General features: G+C 41.6%; 1 pseudogene; it reads right to left on the bottom strand.

The window, feature by feature from the left end:
- Positions 1–19,872: 19,872 nt before the first annotated feature.
- On the bottom strand, positions 19,873–20,316 carry LOC116888686 (annotated as a pseudogene).
- Between the last annotated feature and the right edge of the window lie 1,966 nt (positions 20,317–22,282).

Genomic DNA, 22,282 nt, shown 5'->3' on the forward strand with positions numbered 1-22,282 from the left:
TGTGCAGGTGCCCGCAGAATACAGAAGATGTCAGCTCTCTTGGAACTGAAGTTTTAGGCACTTGTGAGCTTTGTAACATGGGTCCTCTGCAAGAACAGCAAGTGCTCTTAACCTCTCAGCCATGTCTTCAGTCCGAAATACACACATATACAATACATATACATATAGATATATTCTGTTTGAGTTAAGGTTTCTATTGCTGTGAAAAGACACCAAGACCATGGCAATTCTTATAAGGGAAAATGATTCATTGAAGCTGGCTTACAGTTTAAAGATTTAGGCTATTGTCATTATGGCTGGAAGCAAGGCAGTATACAAGCAGACATGGTGCAAGAGAAGGAGCTGAGACTTCTACATCTTGATCCACAGGTAGCTTGAAGAGAGAGATTGGGCCTGCCTTCAGCATTTGAAACCTCAAAGCCCACCTTTATTGACACACGAACTCAAGCAGTGCCACACCTATTCCAACAACGTCACACCTCCTAATAGTGCCAGTCCTTATGAGCCTATAGGGACCATTTTTATTCAAACTACAATATACCTCTATTTAAAATCAATCAGGGGCCAGCAAGATGGCTCCTCTCATAAAGGCACTTGCTTCACATGCCTAGCAGCCTGAGTTCAATCCCTAGAATCCATGTCAGCACAGGTCTTCTGTAGGTCACAAAAATATTCTAGTATGTAATGATGCTATGTTTAGACAGTTCTGTAAATTTCCTGAAAAACAATGGCTCTTATACTTAAATGGGCAGATATTGTGGTGTGGGAAATCCTTATACTTATACTTATTCTTATACTTGAAAAAAGCAGTTAACAAAGACAGAACTCCCATTTTAGTCATTCACCAGAACACCCAGATAGCAACCTCACAATGTGTTGGAAGAAAGAGCAATGAGAAGCCAGATGAGAAAATGAGAAGGGGGAAGAAAGAGGGAGGGGAAGAGAGTGGAGGGAAGGATAGGGGACTGAAGAGAAAGGATGTGATGTGGCCCTCGTGTTGCAGCCATATAGAGAGGTGTCAACATCTTTAAGAGGTGATACAACCTTTAGGAGGTGAGACCTATTTGGAAGTCTTCAGATGACACCAGAATAGCCCTTAAAAAAGGAGATTGAGACCCTGGCTCATCCTCTTCTGTACTTCAAGGTGCCATGAGGTAAGTAGCTGGCTTTCTCACGTGTTCCCCACTGTGATGTACCACCTCACATGGACCAAAAAACCCCTGAAACTGTGTAGCAACATAAACTTTTCACCATTTCAAATTGATTATCTCAGGCTTTGTGTTACAGAAACACAAATCTGATTAAAAAATGGACAGAGGGAAGAAAGAAATAGTGGATGGGAGAAAAAGAGGAAGAGAAATACAGAGAGAAAGGCATAAGAGAGGGAGAATAGAGGTACAAAATCCAAGAGATGCCCAGTACCTGCACAGTGAAAGACAGCGCAGTTCCATGGCTTCATCAGATATCCCGACTCTGAAAGCCACATGTGCTCTATTTGTTAGGAAATGAACTCCTTCTGTCCTTCCAACATGGTGGTAGAAGGCTGAGACTTTGAAGACACTGATAGGATGTGAAAATTATACCACTAATTCTGCCAGGATGTGTCTTACCGCCTCCCAGCTACCCACCCCCATTCCCCAGCAGCCATTTTAAGCACTGTGTCTTTGAAAGACAGAATTTATACAACAAATAGAATGTTCTCATCATGTTGACACTTAGTCATAGTTTGGATAGCAACAATGTGCTAGTTTTTTTTCTTTTTAAACTGTAAGAAAGGGGTTTAAATATTCTTGCCAGGGCAACATGATAAATGTCTGGAGAGAGATATATGTTTATATTCAATTGTTACACGGTGTATATATGTATTGAAGCATTGCACTGGAGCCTAATTGGTACACATAAATGTATACATCAACTGAAATTTTAAATTAAAAGCAGGGCATGATGATGCGCACTTATAATTGTAGCATGTGAGAGATGGGAGCAGGAGGGTTGGAAGTTCAAGACCAGCTTCCATTATGCAGCAAGTTCAAGACCAGCCTGAGCTACATGAATCCTTGAATCGTTCTTTTTCTTTTTAAATAAAAAGAAAAGTCAAATTGTCTGGTTTGATTGCATGTAAGAGTCACAAGCAACATGTAGGGGGTGTGTACTTAGGACCACGTAGTGGGAGATCTGGGTAAATAAACCTTCTACTATAGGTAAAATAAAGTCAATATTTCTCAAGATCCTACTTTCTGGGCTGGTAAGGTGATAAAGGCACTTTCTGCCAATCTTGACAACCTGTGTTCAGTCCCTGGGTCTTACATGATGAAATGAGAGAACTACCTCACACAAGATGTCCTCTGGCCTCCACATTCATACTCTGTTATTCATGTGTCCAAGTAAAAATATCTCGCAAAGTCTTTGTATTTTTATATTAAAGAAAGAGAAATTTATATTTTATATTTTATATTTTATTTATATATATTATATTTATATATATTTATTATATACTTTATATTTTATATTTATTATATTATATTTTATATTTTATATTTATTATATTATATTTACATTTTATATTAAAGAAAGATAAATTATTCATGCCCAGAGAATGGCTTTTTAAATGTGCACAAATTCTCCAAAAGAGACAGAGCATCATTTCCCTTTTGTTGACCCAAGTGCTGTAATTTAGTGACTCTGCTAATACATCAGACATGTCGTTTATACAATCGAGCTATAAAAAGTCCTTGTCTTCCCCCTAGGAGGCCCTCACTAGTTGCTCTTGATGGGATAACTTACCTTACTCTGGCTAAGACCTTGCGGAAAGGCTCATGTGCTAAGAAACTAAAGTCTAGGAGAGTAAGCTAGGGAGTTGATCTTTTCCCCAGGCGAATTCACACAGCTTGTGGTGGTTTGAATAAGAAGGGTCCTTATAGACTCATATGTTTGAATACATAGGCCCCAGTTGCTGGAACTGTTTGGGAAAGATTAAGAGGCGTAGTCCTAGAGGAGGAGGTGTTTCACTAAAGATGGGCTTTGACGTTTCAAAAGGCCATACCATTCCGGTTGGCTCTGTGCCTCATGCTTGTGGATCACATGTAACGTCTCGACGACTGCTTTAGCACCATCGCTATCCACATACTGCCATGTTCCCTACCATGGTGGTCATGGACTCTAATTCCTTCTGAAACCATGAGCTCCAAAATAAATGCTTTCTTTTATAAGTTGCCTTAGTCATGGAATTTTATCAAAGCAATAGAAGTCTAACAGACCTGTTAGCCACATACACAGCATTGAACAATGAAGAGTCCCTGTCTCAAATAATGTAAAGACTGAAGCCCAAGGTTGTCCTCTGACCTCTACATATGTGCCTATTCTCTCTCTCTCTCTCTCTCTCTCTCTCTCTCTCTCTCTCTCACACACACACACACACAGAGAGAGAGAGAGAGAGAGAGAAAAATAGAGTTTTTTGTTCAGTCATTAATAGAAATGAGGCAAATATCTAGAGCAACAAAGCATTAAAGTATTTTCTAGGGGGCCTGGAATGATTGTCACTGTATACACATAGTGCACACACATACATGCAAGCGAAGTGCCCATACACATAAAATAAGTAAATAAAAACTTCAACAAGAAAACAATATTTAAAGTAAAGTTATCCTCTAGATTTATAACCTTTGGATTGCAAAAAGATATGAGAAGATTCATTCACGGCATAATAAAGTTTTAGGAGGTCTACTAGAGGAAAATTTACAAGGCAAAACACTGAGAGGGATAGAATGAAAGCCTACAAGAGAGTCCTGAGATGATTAGGGTTTTCTCTTTGAAGTTTGCATACCTGTGATACAGAAAGTAATGGGAAGAGGAAAAGGAATGCTCTGAGACATGTAGTCCCATTACTAGCAAAGGAACAATACAAAGCAGGGGTTCTCAACCTTCCTAAAGCTGTGACCTTTAATGTAGTTCCTCATGTTGTGCCGAGCCCCACTCGTAAAATGATTTCTTTGCTATTTCATAACTGTCATTTTTGTATTTCATAACTGTAATTTTGCTATGAATCATAATGTAAATATGTTTTGGAGACAGAGGTTTGCCAAAGGGGTTAAAGCCCACAGGTTGAGAACCGCTGGTATAAATGAATGCTATAGCAGCAAGAAGCTAAAATTTGGGGTTGGAGAGATGTCTTAGCAGAAGAGTACACACTACTCTTGTGAAGGATCCAAATTTAGTTTCCAGCACTCACATTAGGTGACCTACAACCTCCTGTATCCCCAGCTCCAAGGTATCTTCTGACCTCTTCTGGTTTCTTGGGCAATGCACTCATGTGAATATACTATGTTCCTTCACACACACATATACACACATCAAAATAAATTAGATTATTAAAAAAAGAATGCAGAGAATAAATAAATACTTACAACCTTTTCATGTTATCTTCTGTCATGAATCCTTTCCTATGGAATTTTTTTGTCTTTTTTGCAGTAAAATATGCATCTGTATATGAGACAAGATATATCCAGAAAGCTAATTTAGTCACTTAAGGAAGCTAACAGTCTATGATGCTTTAAGCCAATTATTTGAAAACATACCCAAGCTTCACAATTAATGCAGAAGACTCCAAAGAAATAATTAAAAAGCCTCAGGGGGAAATTTTTGCTGCCAAAACTACAGCAAGGGTGAACTGAAGTTTCACATTTTGTTCTTGTTTTAGTTGATACATTTGGGCAGAAACATTCTCAAAATAAAAATTCTTTCAGTGCTTCTCATGGTTTTTCTTTGTTGATGTTGCTGTTGTTGTTGTTTTGCTTATCTATTTATCTCGTTTTGCTTAGTTTGAGACATAATCTTACTCTGCAACCCAACTTAGCCTGATACTCACAGTGTAGCCTGAACTGACCTCAAACTCTCATCAATCTTCCTTCCTCTGCCTCCCAACTGCTAGAGCTCAGGGCAATCATGTTTCTTTAGTCTTTGGCCTCTGTGAAACCTGGAGTTCCTCAATTGCCCTTCTTCAAGTCAAATAATCCTAGAAACTAAAGTTTGTCTGCACTGGGATCTTTGCTTTCCCATTCAGCAGTTGGCTGAGGACATGCCTACGGTGGAAATCACCTGCATCAAATTTCTGTGTCAACATCTAGGTGTCCTCCCAGCACACTGCATCAGATTCCAGGAGCCAGGTTATTGCTGTGCACCTTGTTATTATCCTTCACACAAAAGCTACTGTTGATCGGACATTTTAAATAAGAAACAAGTGTGAATCTCAGCAAGTAAGGCCATATTTCATTGTTGTCTTGTAATTCCAACTAAAATGGACTCTGAGCCCAAGTTCCTCTAAACCTGAAAGCAATCCAGTCCTAATCATTTATGACCGCCTCCTTCCTTTCTCTTTCCCTTGGGTTGTAAATGCCCCAGCCCCCAACCTGCCATTAGCCATTAGTCCCCAGGGTTGATAGCTGATAAGTTGAAGTAACTGATGATTTATAGGTACCCCTGGGATGTATACAGTCACCAAGAGGCTAAACAGAAAGAAGCCAATGGCAATTTTAAAGAATAATAACAGTAATTTCCTTAAGCTGGGAATCTAGCATGGTCTGGTTCTAACCCACATGTTATGGCTTAGGTGATAACCTAGCATGATTCCACACTTCTATCTAGGGAATATACCCAAATTCTTCAGTCCATGTTGCTATTAATAGCAATATAGACATCCCTAGCTTAGGACCATGGAAATGGAAGTGAAGTCATCAAGTATAAAGAACTGAATTTAAAGGCCAGACAGGTCTGCATAAGGGCCCAGAAGCCCAGAGTCAGGGTATCGTTGAAAAGAACCGGTTGATTTGAACAACTTAGGTAGCCATCAGCAACTTTGATGAAAGCCATTTCAGAGGAGTGAGAAGAGGAAGAAATAAGATTGCAATGGGCTTAAGAGTCTTTAAGAGTTAAGAAGCAGATACAGAAAGTTTAGTCTCTTCTCTGGGTAATGTGAGAGCTAACAGTGATTTAGAGGTCTGCCAAGACTTGCTGTAGGCTTTTTCTCTTTTTTTTCTCTCTTTTTTTTCTCTCTCTCTTTTTTTGAGATAACAGCAACTTTAGTATCTTAAAAGGGCACAAGGAAAGAGCCAAATTGAACACATAAGAAAAATATCAAAAAAATGTCTTTATTCAACTGGAGATATGGGAGAAGAGGCTTAAAAGCACATAGAAAAGAATTGGCTTAGAAAAACGGCTAAGTGGGGAAACGTGCCTGCCGCCAAGGCTAACAACCTGAGTTCAGTCTTTGAGACCCGTATAGATGAAGGAGAGAGACAGCTCCCATAAACTGGCTTCTGACTTCCATGCATACACTGTAGCACATGTATGTGCGCACACATATATGTGATTTATGATGAGCATTGCTTTCCGTCTGGAAGTCTAGAATTATGATGGATGCTAGGCAGAGGACATCTGTGTGACCAGCCCTCAGTAAAAATAAGCTCTCTACTCCAAGTCTCAAATGAAATTCTATGGGTAGAAATACAACACCTGCATGCACAGGCACGCATACACACACATGCACACACATGCACGCACATACACACAGTGAAGGAAAAGACCATCCTCCTACAAATGGAACAGAAAAGGAGGTGTGTAGACTAACGTAGGGAAGTTTGGAATCATAAGGTCAGGAAATTATTAGAGTCGAAACATCAGGATTCATTTCTCTCTGTGTAGTACAAAATAAGATCACCTTCCAAGTGACGGTATAAACAGTGGGATTGATGCACGAGACAAAGATTTTAAGTTCGTGCCCTTGTATCATTTTGCACATAAAAATACAGCCATGCTAAACAATAGCCTTTTAGGATTTGTTTATTTTTATTTTATGTGTATATGTGTTTTCCTGCATGTATGTAAAGAAATACTACACACATGCCTGTTGCCCACAGAGACCATGGAGGGCATTGGATCTCCTGGAACTGGAATTACAGGTGGTGGTAGGATGCCATGTGGGTACTGGAAACTGAATCTGGATCCTCCACAAGAGCAACCAGTACTCTTCACCACTAAGCCACCTCTCCAGCCTTGTAACCACTGATTCCAATAGTTTTCTAGGTGGTCCTGTAAGCCCCAAGACTTAAGAGATGGAGACAGAAGGACTGCAAGCTCAAAGGTAATGAATGTGGGCTGCACAGTGAGGCCCCATGTCAAAAAATATCTACATTGCAAAATAATTCCAGTAGTTTGCTTTTGCTGTAAAACTCTGAAGTCATTCTCATTCAGGACATCAACAACTTAGGTGGAAAGACAACAGAACAAGGGCTGCATTATGCTGCTGTGTAGGGCCAGAAAGACAAGGAGAGAGTTTGAAATAGTGACTCGCTAGAACAGGGGAAGATGTGGAAGCAATAAACATGGAGTTACCCTTGGACAGGAAAAGACCTAAAGCCCTAGGGATGGGAAAATGGAGTTGAGTCAATGAGAGAGTGGACCAATGAGATAGTAGTAGAACAGTTGCTTTGGAAACAAAAGGGTGAGTATGAAGCAAGTCAGGATGGAAAATGGAGCATAAGATTTAAAAAGGAGATTAATTCCCAAATGGTCAAGACCATTAAAAGAGATTACTGATGTGGAAAGTGGGCAAAGCCTCCTGGAATCTGATTCTTGTTGGCAAGGCTTTGTATTTCTCTATCTTGTCTTCCAGACTGAAGTAAACTGCTTCCAAGCCTCAAAGGCATCCTAAAGAGTTTATTTAAGCAAGTGTTTGCTAAAGATTAATCCTGCAGCCCCTGAAAGCAAGGCCACCTAGCTGTTGAGAAAGTGAGCTTGAGAGTCAGGCTCCCTGGCATGGCTGCCTACCCTGATGTGCATCCCTCGTGTGACATTGTTGTTTTGTTTTAACCCAACTAAAGTTAGTCTTTGACAATTTCGTACATGACTGTCACACATCCCGCTCACTCTCACCACCGCACTGTTATCTCCCTCCAACCCTGTCACATCTTACCCTTCCTCCCCACAACTCCCTTCCCCACATTCATGTCTGTAATGGTGAGGTTTTCGTTGTCAACATGGCAATCTACAATCACCTGGGAAGAAAGCATCCATGAGGGTTTCTCTAGAGCAGTGGTTCAGTTCTTAAACTTCCTGATCCTCTGATCCTTTAATACAATTCCTCATGTTGTGGTGACTCCTTCCCCCAACCATAACATTATTTTCACTGCTACTTCATTATTTTTGTGCTACTGTTATGTATCATAATGTGCTTTTGGAGATAGAAGGTTGCCGGAGGGGTCTCAACCAATAGGTTGAGAACAACTTATCTAAATTGATCCTGGGGTGAGCTCTTGAGCACCTCTGAGCCCCAGTTTTCTAATTTCTAATCTGGGGGTATTGGGACTGGAAAGATGATACAATTAAAAGCATTTGCTGTTCTGTCCATGGACCTGAGTTCAGTTCCCAGTATTCATGTTAACCAGTTCACAATTTCCTGTAACTTCAATTCCAGGAGATCCAATACCCTCTTCTGGCTTCCACTAGTACCCACTTGAACATGCACAGACATAGGCACATGCATAAATAATAAAAAGATAAATCTTTAAAAGTTGGGTATTGATGACATGCACTTGCCAGTGACTCGCCCTGAGTCTAACATATCAGAAATATCCGGTAAAGGTCAACCTCCATTTTTGAAGACGAAGAAAATGACGTCTTAGGCTCTAATAGAGGAGTGATGACAAAGACTTCAGTCCTCCATTTAAATAAAAGGCTAGCTGATTGTTGAGGATTTTAATAAGGTTACTGAAGTCTGCTGTTTTTGTCCTCTGCCTGCATTTCATGGGGACACCTCCCTGTCTGTTGGTAGACAGCAAATTGCTTCTGCCCATTTGGATGTGCTAAGGGTATTTCCCTGGTTCTGGAAAAGAATACTGTGTTTAGATGCATCCTCACAGCATCTCCAAATAAGTGAGATTTTTCTGTTGCTATGTGAGTTATATATTACTATTTGGCTCCATCAATTTAATTTTAGGAGAGTTAGCTGGCTGACTCTATGGTAATCCATGTTCATTCCTTTGCTCATTGTTGCAAGCAAAACACCTGACAAAGGCAAGTTAAGAAAGGACGAGTTGCCCGGAAACCGGGAAAGGGAATAACATTCGAAATGTATATTAGAAATACTCAAGTTAATAAAAAAAATAAATAAATAAAAAAAAAAAAGAAAGGACGAGTTGGCAAGTGTGATGAACACACGCATCTAATCCTAGCATGTGGGAGGCAGATGCAGGTTAATCTCTGTGGGTTCCAGTTCAGATTGGTCTACACAGGGAGTTTTAGAACAGTCAGGGCTGGAGGCAGTGAGACCCAGTCTCCAAAACAGGAAGGAAGCGTTGATTTGAGCCCCCAGTTCAGTGGTACAGTCCATGAACGTAGAGAAGCCATTGTGGCAGGATCATAACGTGGCTGTTGACACTAAATCCAAAGACAGAAATCGGAGGATGCTAAATGTTGCTGCTCAGCTCACTTTCCTCCTTCGAGTCAGCCTGGGATTCCAGTCCATGGAATGGTGCCACCCACATTTAGAATTGGTCTTTCCACCTCTGTTAACTCAATCTAGAATCTTCCTCACAGACATATATAGAGCTTTGTTTCCTAATGATTACAGATCCTGTTAGGATCCATAGGCAGGGAGAAAGAGATGGACTCGTCTGGCATGGGTTTTTGAAACCCCAAAGCCCACCCTCTAGTGACACATTTCCTCCAACAAGGCCATACCTCCTAACATACCTTTCTACTCCTTTCAAACACTTCTACTTCCTGGTGAATGAGCACTCAAATACATGAGCCCGTGGGAATCATTATTATTCAAACTACCACATATTAGTTGTGTTGTAGGGATATATATATATATATATATACACACACATATTCAGTATGTGGGTGTTTGCTTTCATGCATGTATATGAAATGGAATCTTCTAGTTCTTTGGAAAGTTAGTTATATCAAATGATGTTTTGCTGGGGCACACTGGTGTAAGGTTGTTCGGATATAGCAGACACATGAAGGGATCCATGATGAAGGAGCATAAATACGATCCCACAGAGAGTGGAAGACGAGCGCTGAGCTTTGATTTGGTTTGATTCACCTCATTATTCTTCGGTAACGACACACATGTATTGGTTTGCCTTATATAGAATCATCACAAGTTGATTGTCATAATGCCACCATTGCAAGAAGAAACTCATTCAAGAACTGCTTGTGAGGTTCCTGCAGCAGCTTGCTGCCTCCTCAGCCTCACCTTAAACCTGTTGGTGAGCCTGGCAGTTTCTTCAGGATTGAACTGCAGTTGCTGGTTCATCCCAGATATCTGCTTACTGAAAGGACTGGACTGTAGCTGCCAGTTCATGTCTGGTGTCTGCCTGCCTAGAGGAATGGTCTACAGCTGCTGGTGAGTCGTGTATGGTGTTTGCTACAGGACTGAACTGCTGAGAAAGAAGATTGAGCTTAACCCCAAAGAACTATTGCTGAACAGGTCCACTTCCCCCATATCCTACTAACTTTTCTCTTCCACTACCTGCTGGGTGGTGGGCTAGAGGAGAAGTTGAACCCTTATTAAAAGTAGGTTGAGAAAATTTCTGCCTACATGTATATGCAGCACATATGTGCCCACAGAAGCCAGAAGAGAGCATTGAATCTCCCTGAATTAGAGTTATAGGGAGTTGTGAAAGGCCATGTGGGTTCGGGAAATTAAACCCATGTCATCTGGAAGAGCAGCAAATGTTTGTAATCAATCACTGAACCCTTACACTGAGTAGTTTTTATTGTCAACTTGCCACAACCAAGAGTCACCTGGTAAGAAGGAACCTCAATTAAGAAATTTCCTTGGATTAACTTGACCTGTGTCCATGTCTCAGAGAAATTACTTTGATTGATAACTGATAGAGGGACCACTATGACAGGCATCATTTCTTGGCTGGTGGGCCAAGGTTGTGTGAGAAAGCTGGCTGAGCATGAGCCAGAGAGCAAGGCAGTAAGCAGTGCTCCCCCATGGTTTCTGCTGCAGTTCCCTCTTGAGTTCCTGCCCTGATTTCTCCCAGTGATGGACTGACTATGCCTTAGAAGTGTAAGCTGAAACAAACCCTTTCCTTTCCCAGGCTGTCTTCAGTCATGATGTCTAGAACAGCAACAGGAAGGCAGTGAGAACATTTTGTAGCTGTGGCATTTGAGACCAAAAGCGTTCCAAGAAATGAGCATTCAAATGCACTATGTTGATGTGCAATTCCCTACCACTATTTGGTTTCTCTTCACAAGCTAGAAGGAAATTGTCATTTGGAAAGGCTGAGTCAGAGGTTTGGGTGGTGTTCGTTGCCACTAGCACCACTGCAGAGCATGCATGTAGTGATTCTATATGTTTTTGTATGTGATGATATGTAACTGTGTATACATGAGTGCAGGTGGTAACCATGGGGGCTGGAAAGGGCCTCAGATCTTCTGGAACCAGAGATACAGACTGTTACAAGCCTCCATATAGATGCTAGGAATAGAACCTGGGTCCTGTTAAAGAGTACTGAGTGCTCTTAATTGCTGGGCCACATCTCTAGCCTGACAGTGATTTGCTACATAAAATACTTTGTGGACTTGGGAATCGTGTGCTAAATTAAGTCAGTAGAGCCCAGGCAGATTAGGAAAGTACGTGTACTACATGCAGCAGGTCAAGTTCATTCTCCCTGAAACACAAAGATCCACAGTTACCTGATGGCCAACCTGGGTCTAGAAGCCAAGGGTTGCAGTTCTCAGTCAAATGTTCTTTTGTGTGTCTCACCTTATAGCTTGCATCTTGGCACTTAGCTAAACTGTGATGGCTTGCCAACATAAATAATTGCTCAGCTGGTAGAAAACTGAAGGAGCAGCCAATTCCATGTTAAAGAATAAGACTTAGAGAGCTGAGATCTAAATCCATTCCACCATATGAAACAGTCAATTTTGTGACACGAGATAAGAACCACTACTGCTCATTGCCAGTCTGAAAGCAGAATGTCTTGTACAGAGCACAAGCAGAATCATGATCTCACTTTCCAAAGTCTTAGCTCTGAAAACACAGTCGGCTGAGAGAAATTTATCCCTTTCCATAAATTAATTTTGCAGACAATTTTTCGCAGACACCTCCCCTGGAAAGCTAACACCAAATGGAGTCACACTTACGCTCAACTTCTAATTCATCTTGGTTAATGGGCATTTTTGCTCCCTGAGAGAATTTTAATCTTCTGTAGAAAAACAAAGGATTTGGTAGTGAGGTTTATGTCAAGCTGTCAGGAGAGAGAGAGAGAGAGAGAGAGAGAGAGAGAGAGAGAGAGAGAGAGAGAGAGAGAGGGAGGGAGAGATAGAGAGAGAGAGAGAGAGAGAGAGAGAGAGAGAGAGAGAGAGAGAGAGAGAGAGAGCACTAAACTAAGTCAATGAAGTCTATTGGGTTAAATCATCTTTAGGAAATCTCTGGGGTCTCTGTGATTAAGCCTGCGTGTTGTCTCCTGACCTATAACCTCTTTGCCACTGTTTAGGTGTTCTAAATGGCATGCTCTTATGGGATTCATGAGTCCCACAGAACAACTGTGTTTATGGAAAGATCTCCAAAAATGTTGATAAATGTAAAACCATCCCCATGCCAACAAGTAGATGAATAACTGTGACTCAAAGCTCACTGGTCTGAAACACCGATTACAATTCTGTAGACTGCCTACTAACCTCAAAAAAGATAAAAGACACCACAACTCCCAAGCACCCACATCCATCTTTCTCGTCTGTGTCCTACCAATCATAGAAGGTTCGTTTCTCAAATGGGAGATACCACTCCAACTGGTAATGCTGCCACCCAATAAGGAAATACCCATCTAGTTTTCCAGACTGTGAGCCATCATTTCCCACAGGGTAGCAAAAATGATTGTGGTAGTCCTCAGTTAGCTATCTGAGCAAGGCTTCAGTTACCCACAATCAACCATTGGCTGGAAATTTAAATGGAAGACTAAAGAAGTAAAAACAAAAGAAAAGACTTGAATTGTCATATCATGGTGTGGAGCCTAACAGACTCATACACTATAGCACTCCATCCGTGATGCTCGTCTTCACTGCCATCATGACTAGATTTGAAATTATCATGGAAACACACCTCTGAATGTATCTGTGAAGTGGTTTCCAGAAAGGCTCAACTGAAGAGGGAACACCCACTATGAAAGTGAGTGGGACCATCCTCTAGGCTGAACTGAGTGAAAAAGGGAAACTGAGTTGAGTGCCAGAACGTTCCTCCCTCTGCTTCTGATGTGACCAGCTGACTTGAGCTCCCGCTGCCATACCTTCCCCACCATATGCCAAAATAAATCCTCCTTCCTTAATTTGCTTTTGTATTTTTATGTTGAAGCATTTATTAATTAGAAAGATATTGGGTAAGATCAAAAACTCAGGTGACAGCAGCTGATGGTGAGGATGTGGAGAAAGAGAACACTCCTCTATTGTTGGTGGGATTGCAGACTGGTACAACCGTTCTGGAAACCAGTCTGGAGGTTCCTCAGAAAATTGGACATTGCACTACCTGAGGATCCAGCTATACCTCTCTTGGGCATATACCCATGAGATGCTCCAACATATAACAAGGACACATGCTCCACTATGTTCATAGCAGCCTTATTTATAATAGCCAGAAGCTGGAAAGATCCCAGGGCTTCAACAGAGGAATGGATTCAGAAAATGTGGTACATCTGGTATGTGGTACAACCTGGTATGGGTGATTTCTGAGAGGCTCTGCCAGAGACTTACTGATACAGATGAGGATGCTTGCAGCTAACCATCACACTGAGCATGGGAACCCCAAAGGAGGAGTTAGAGAAAGGACAGAAGGAACTGAAGAGGTTTGCAACCCCATAGGAAGAACAACAATATCAACCAACCACACACCCCCAGAGCTCCCAGGGACTAAACCACCAACCAAAGAGTATGTATTGAGTGACACATGACTCTAGCCACATATATAGCAGAGAATGACATCAATAGGAGAGGCCCTTGGTCCTGTGAAGGCTCGTTTCCCCAGTGTAGGGGAATGCCAGGTGGTAAGGTGGAAGGGGGAGCATCCTCATAGAAGCAGGGGGAAGGGTAATAGGAGAGGGGGAACTGGGAAAGGGGATAACATTTGAAATGTAAATACATAAAATATCCAATAAAATGCAAAAAAGAAAGATATGATCATTATAAATACATGTGCATAATTCAGAGTTACAAAATATATAAACCCAAAAACAGACAAAAATAAGGAAGAAATAGATAATTCAACTTCCTTAATATTGTGTTCAATATTCAACTTACTTTTTTCCTTTCTTTTTCATTTTATTATTATTGGTGGTGGTGGTGGTGGTGGTGTGTGTGTGTGTGTTAGAGAGGAGAGGGAGAGGGGTTGGGGATTTAGCTCAGTGGTAGAGCGCTTGCCTAGCAAGATCAAGGCCCTGGGTTCGGTTCCCAGCTCTGAAAAAAAAGAAAAAAAAAAGACACAGCAGGGAGAGGAGAGGGAGGAGGGGAAAGAGAGGAGAGAGAAGAGAGGAAAGAGGGAGAGAGAGAGTGAAAGATACGTGTGCATGCAGAGGATAGTCCACATGTGAACATCAGAGGACAACTTTCAGGAGCAGGTTCTGTCCTTCCACCTTGGTTTGAGGTAGGGCCTCTCCCCTTGTTTCTGCTGTGCACTGCACTGTAGACTAATTGCCCCATGAGCTTCCAAATGATTCTCCTGTCTCTCTGCCCCTATCTTGTGATCAGAGTGCTAGGATTACAGATGTGTGCCACCATATTCAGAGATTCTAAGGAACAGCATTCAGATCATCAAGGTTTGCATGGCCAGCCCTTGAGAGAGACAAAAGTAATTAGTGCAGCATTCTATTTGGGCCAAAAATAATCCCCCTTCCCAGTGTATTCACACCATGGACAGTACTAGTCCATTAGTCATTTTACAACTATCTTGGTTGTCAAAGCCATTGTCACCATATTAAGTGCTTATGATTTGAAGAAGGGACAAAGCAGCTTAACAGTACATCAAAATGCAAATGCATTCACCTTATTTCATCTCACACAGGCATTTCACTAGAGTAGTAATAATGGGCCAGGAGAAATGACTCTGTAGTTAAGAACCCTTGCTGCTTATCCAGAGAACCCAAGTTCAGCTCTCAGCACTCACATCAAGGGACTTACTACCACCCATAACAAAGTCCAGCTCCAGGCAATCTAATGGCCTCTTCTGGCATAGACTCCCATACAGATGCAGACATAGTATACACAATTTAAAATAATAAAATAAATCTTTTTAAAAAGAGTATCAGCCAAGTGTGGTGGCATACACCTTTAATCCCAGTAATTAGGAGGCAGAGGTAGGTGGATCTTTATGAGTTCAAGGCCAGCCTGGTCTACAGAGTGAGTCCAGGCCAGCCAGGACCATGCATCAAAAAAAAAAAAAAAGAAAGTAAAATAGCATATTAGAGAAATCACATCAACATAACTTTTATTATGGCATACTGTGCAGTATAATTGTGTTTTTATTATTCTATTTTTATTATTAGTTATCTCTTACTGTGCCTAATTTGTCAATTAATTTTTTTTCATAGGCTTAGAGGTATAGGGTAAATTATTTACATATATACACACATATTCATTTCAGTATTATTTGAGATTTCTAATGTCTCCAGGGGGCTTTAGAAAATGGCTGCATGGATAAACTTACTCTACCATGTTAGTAATTTTGAATCCCACCTCTCTGAGAGCACAATCACAATTTGTTCATTTTCTGCAGCGTGTCCATTCTCTCATTCCTACATGAACAGCCACACACACTTTCAGAACTGGCTGATAACACAAAAGAACCTGAGATGCTTCCAGTCTCCCTAAAGTCGCTCCTGTGTTAGCATACTAATTCACATATACATTTCTGGAATGTTCAATCTTACCTCAGTTGAACCAATCTCACTGGATTTTTGTTTTTGTCTCCAGCTGTGTTTGTTTCAAGTAACCTGTATTTCCCCTCCTTTGTTCCCTCCAGTAGCTTTTGTTTGATTTGTCATTTTTTTGACTACTATGTGTCCTGTTGTGGGTAGCTATCTTTATTGTTTTACCATGACTTCATTGATTTGGAAAATGATCTAACCATTATCTTTTCTTTTCAAATATGGCCTCTTGCCATTCTGATCCACTCAGCAAGTTTGTTTTTTAGAACTTAGTCTGCATATGTATTTTACAAGTTCTCATTAAATTTTGAACCCTTTCCAGGTCTCCATGCCACTTTCTCATTAAATTTTCTACCCTTTCCAGGTCTCCATGTCACTTTATAGAAAACTTTATTCTGATACATATTCTAGATAACTATAGCTTGAGCACTATATAATGCTGATAAGTTCATTGAGGGCTGAGGATGCAGCTGGGAGAGTGTTTAACCTAGCATAAAGAGGCCCTGGGTTTGAGCCACAGCATCACATAAACTGGATAGACTGTCACAAGTGTATATTTGAATTACAGTTCTATATGGCTTTTTTATTGCAGAGCTCAGCATTGAACCCAGGACCTTACATGTGATAGGGCAACATTCTACCATTGAGGTCTATCCAAGCCTAGTATGTCTGAGGAGTAAGGGAGATACTATCAGTTATTTCATACAAGGATTTCTTCTCTTGCATTTTATTTACTTCTTTATGCCTTTGGTTATTTTTTAAATATTTGTTTTATAACAGTTATGATAGCTAGCTAAAAATGTTCACTGCCAACTTGATGGGACTTAGAATCACTGAGGAGATTGCTATGTCTGTGAATTTACGGAGAGGGTAAACTGAGGGAGGAAGGCAGACCCCGAATGTGGGCATTACCATTCTATGATCCAGGTGCCCAGATAGAATAAAAAACAAAAAAGAACACCCCAAGTAAATGCATTCCTCTTTCTCTAATTCTTTGCCCCCATGACTTAAACTGTGCTATTCCTACTTGCCTCCATCACCACAATGGACTGAACCCTCTGAGACTGTGAGCCAAAATGAATCTTTCTTGCTTTAAATTGCTTCTATCTGATATTTCATTGTGACAACATGAAAGTGACTAGCATGATATTTATCCAATGATTCTGCAGCCTGAAGTTCTTAGCATATGACTTTGGTGTTAATGGTATTTACTAATTCTTCCTCTATATGCATTGCTACTGATTAGTGTTTTGACTTATTAGCTAATGGTCATTGAGGTTTTTTTTATTATCCATGAGAATAACATGTTGCTTATGTTGAACGTATAGTCCTCCAGAAAGTACTTGTCAGTGAGCCCAGAAAATCAATCTAGACCATCTTGTCTTGAGTTGGTGATTTTTCTTTTCATGCAAGCAATGTAAATTCAAGATCCAATGTAGCGTGTAGATTTTGCTACATGGCTCCCTGTTTTCAGCTAGACATACTCGCATACTACCCAGGAACTACCCTGGGATCTGCGGATGAAACGTGTGTGTGTGTGTGTGTGTGTGTGTGTGTTTGCAACACAACGAATTGCCTTTATTTCAGTATGCATCCACATTTCAACATTTAGTGGTCCTGAACAGAGTGGGGAGCGTGGCAATGAGCCAGGAGCCAGGCCCACCGATCTGCAAACGATCTCGAATGTGGTGATACAGAGCTTCCTCTGGGTCCCTGCCCGAGGGTCTGAGGGAGCAACACTGAGTTTGCAGGGTTGGGGCCTTGTGTTCCAGCTGTCAGGCTCCACACCAGACCTGATGGGTGGTCAGGGTGACAGAGAGCCCTGTTCAGACCTCTTCATGTGTGCAAAAAGCAACTATGGGAAAAGGAACCAACTCAGAACTATGTGCACCGAGGACCTCGCCTGGCCTTTCCCTAGGCATATATCTCCAGGACCTGAGCGCTGCCCCATCTGAGCTCAAAGCTCAGGGGCTGATGGTTGTGGGGCCGAGGACCCCAGCTCCCTTCCCAGGCTGGTGGTAGGTGAGCCAGTGTGGTCGGGCTAAGTGAGGGGAGGCCAGGCTCTTCCAATTTCCATCTGGTGGCTTCTGGCCACAGCAAGTGTTGGGTGATGATGGGCAACAAGGGACTTGAGGAGGGGGAAATCAGCACCCCTTGATAAAGGTGGGGAGACGGGAAGCCCTGAATTCCTCACCCACGGCCAATTTCAGAAGGAGGGCAGGTTACAATCTAAGCTTTGGCCAAGGGAAGAGTGGGGACCATGGGTTGGATGGGGCAATCATTTAAGACTTAAGAAAGCAGGAGTGAAGCCAAAGCGCCCCAAGCCCAGCGGTGGTCAGTCCCACGGCTGCTACCTGAAACCTCCCCATCTATTCTTTTTTTTTTTTTTTTTTTTATTAATTTGAGTATTTCTTATATACATTTCGAGTGTTATTCCCTTTCCCGGTTTCCGGGCAAACATCCCCTTCCCTCCCCCCCTTCCTTATGGGTGTTCCCCTCCCAACCCTCCCCCCATTACCGCCCTCCCCCCAACAATCACATTCACTGGGGGTTCAGTCTTAGCAGGACCAAGGGCTTCCCCTTCCACTGGTGCTCTTACTAGGATATTCATTGCTACCTATGAGGTCAGAGTCCAGGGTCAGTCCATGTATAGTCTTTAGGTAGTGGCTTAGTCCCTGGAAGCTCTGGTTGCTTGGCATTGTTGTTCATATGGGGTCTCGAGCCCCTTCAAGCTCTTCAGTTCTTTCTCTGATTCCTTCTTGGGGTCCTATTCTCAGTTCAGTGGTTTGCTGCTGGCATTCGCCTCTGTATTTGCTGTATTCTGACTGTGTCTCTCAGGAGAGATCTACATCCGGCTCCTGTCTGCCTGCACTTCTTTGCTTCATCCATCTTGTCTAATTGGGTGGTTGTATATGTATGGGCCACATGTGGGGCAGGATCTGAATGGGTGTTCCTTCTGTCTCTGTTTTAATCTTTGCCTCTCTATTCCCTGCCAAGGGTATTCTTGTTCCCCTTTTAAAGAAGGAGTGAAGCATTCACATTTTGATCATCCATCTTGAGTTTCATGTGTTCTATGCATCTGGGGGTAATTCAAGCATTTGGGCTAATAGCCACTTATCAATGAGTGCATACCATGTGTGTTTTCTGTGATTAGGTTACCCTCACTCAGGATGATATTTTCCAGTTCAACCATTTGCCTATGAATTTCATAAAGTCATTGTTTTTGATAGCTGGTAACCATTCCATTGTGTAGATGTACCACATTTTTCTGTATCCATTCCTCTGTTGAAGGGCATCTGGGTTCTTTCCAGCTTCTGGCTATTATAAATAAGGCTGCTATGAACATAGTGGAGCACGTGTCTTTTTTTTTTTTTTATATGTTGGGGCATCTTTTGGGTATATGCCCAAGAGAGGTATAGCTGGATCCTCAGGCAGTTCAATGTCCAATTTTCTGAGGAACCTCCAGACTGATTTCCAGAATGGTTGTACCAGTCTGCAATCCCACCAACAATGGGGGAGTGTTCCTCTTTCTCCACATCCTCGCCAGCATCTGCTGTCACCTGAGTTTTTGATCTTAGCCATTCTCACTGGTGTGAGGTAAAATCTCAGGGTTGTTTTGATTTGCATTTCCCTTATGACTAAAGATTTTGAACATTTCTTTAGGTGTTTCTCAGCCATTCGGCATTCCTCAGCTGTCAACACACCTTCTTGATCCCAGAAGTTCAACCAGGCAGACAGCGGTTACACTCGACAGATGATGTTACACAGCACAACTTAGGTATTTCAAATGGACAAGAAGTTAGTATCAGAGCAGTGTCTCAGGATGAAGTCTGAGTGGGGCTTCCCTCTCCAGTACTTTGAGATCTACAGATGGATCTAGAAAATTCACTACTGTGGAAAATGAAGACTTGGGTTGAATAGGGAAGGGAAGCTGGGGCCTTGGTGACTAATTGCTGTAACACTGTCCTTCTGGTGGCTGTGACAGCTTCATGTTCTCTTTTGACATCATCAAGCGCCTCAGTACCTGCAGGATGACTTCGATGCTGTGGGAATTCTGCCATTTTGCCAGCAGTGCCGTGGCTCATGGATCCACCATTCCATTGGAACTGCTCACGCCGCTCATATTGACTCTTGTTACAAATCTCACAGACAGGGGTGCTACTGGATACTTAGGCTCACACTCTATCTTAAGGCTGTATATTCGGTTTTCATAAATTGTTCGTGGAGGCCCAATTATCATGCCTGTCCATCTTGTGAGTGTCATGTCCTCATCGTCCTCCAGACCCCAGCTAACTGTGCCGTCGCCTACTCCTTTCTGGCCTTCTTCCAGCTCTTCCAACAGTCAGAAATTTTGAGGGACTTTTACTCCCGAGCCTGTGGTGGCTGACATCTTGCATCGCTGTCGCTCTGTGTGTTTATTTTTAATATATTTTGCCCTTACTTTCACTCCCAGCTCAACACTTCTAATTCTTCCCTCAGCTTTGTTGTTCAGTTACCTTTAGTTCTAGGTCAACACCTCTAAATCTGCCCCTCAATTAGTTAATTTCTCCTTGCTCACCACCTTAAATTTGTCCACAACTTAGTTGCATTTCTAATCTTTCACCTGTTTGCCCAGGCCCAGTCAAAGAAGCAGCCAATGGCCACTCCACCCGAGATCTCACACAGCTAGTGGCTCTCTCTCCCTCCAAAGCATGGTAAATCTCTTTCCTCCTTCTGCCGGACTCTGGAAGTCCAACCTCTTCCACCCAGCCATTAGCCGCTAACATCTTTTTTGATGGATCAAGAACCAATTGGGGAACAGGACATTCAGCGTTCACATACAGATTCCCAATCAAAGCATCAGAACTACCCCTACAATCCAGGGCTGGAAAGGTTGTCAGAGGTTAGGATCACTTGTTGCTTTACCAGAGGACCTGACTTAAATTATAATACTTATATCAGACAGCTCAAAACCACCTGCAACTCAAGTTCCAGAGAATCCAGTGTCTTCTGGCATTCAAGGGCACCTGCACTCACACATGCACATACTCCTACACACACACACACACACACACACACACACACACACACACACACACACGTTAAAGAATAAAAATAAATAAATTCAAGATCCAAAATATAAAAAGGCATGTCCATACTTACAAGTTTCCAAGAGAATCTATTTACCCATAAGAGACAAAAGCAAATTTTCTTATCATCTCACCATCTCATAGCTTCCCAAAAGCATCCCAAGTCTCAATTTGTTTATAATAATAATAATAATAATAATAATAATAATAACAATAATAATTTCAAGGATCATTTCTATAATTGGGGTTTGCTAGACTGGAAGTTTTTGGATCTCTCGTCATTCCAGATGGGCTTCAAACTCAGTCAGTAGTTAATGATGACCTTGAACTTCTGATCCACCTGCTTTCCTCCTCAATGTTGAGAGTACAAGTGTGTGTCAGTTGGATTATGTGGTAGTGAAGATCAAACCCAGGAATCCTGAATGTTAGGCAAGCACTCTACCGACAGACCCCCCACTCAGTTGCTCTTTATTTTTGTCCTCTACAGATATTCTTTACTTTCTTATAAACTCAATGAATATATGAGTTGATGCTAATTACATATTACCCAGAGATTCTAGTTGTTTGCCACTAGGAGGGTTATCTCATCTCTTTCACTGTGGTGTCCCGAAAAGTTCCTTATGATCATAAGTAATAAGTAGATTTTAATTCTAGTGTTTATCTCAATAAGAAAACAAAATTTGGTTCAAACAGTATTTCTCTACCTTCAGTAGGACTTGGCAGCTGCTTACGCTTGCCTGGTGTACTCCTAGAATCCAAGTACATGGGATGTAGAGGCCAGAAGATCAGGAGTTCAAGGTCATCTTTGGCCACACAGTAAGTTTAAGACCAGCATGGTCTACATGTGTCTAGGAGAAAATAAAGAGTAGGTACCTAATTCTATAATTCTGTAAGAAACTAGCAACCTAGAAAAGTTGCTGAATTATGACATCAATCTCATATAATAAGAACTTAGATCCTCTTGGTTATTTTAACTTAATAAATAATACACTGACAGTCAAATATGGCATAATTGGCTTAAAACACAAGTTTTATTGCTGAGCAGTTCTTATGTAGTACAACTCCCGAAGTGTTATGTCTCCTAGACAATAATTTCCCTGTAACTTTGATTTCTTCATTTACAATCAACAGGCAAAGTAGCAGTTGGGGAATTGCATTCCTTCTTGCAATCATTGCCTGTAGATTCATTAAACTCTGGACAATTTGTTCACACAAATGGAATAGGGATTGCAAAAGTTAAACAGGGCCTAGGGCTGTGGCTCAGCATACATGGAGCCCCGGGCTTGG

Source organism: Rattus rattus, chromosome X, assembly GCF_011064425.1.
Source record: "Rattus rattus isolate New Zealand chromosome X, Rrattus_CSIRO_v1, whole genome shotgun sequence".
Taxonomy (NCBI): domain Eukaryota; kingdom Metazoa; phylum Chordata; class Mammalia; order Rodentia; family Muridae; genus Rattus; species Rattus rattus.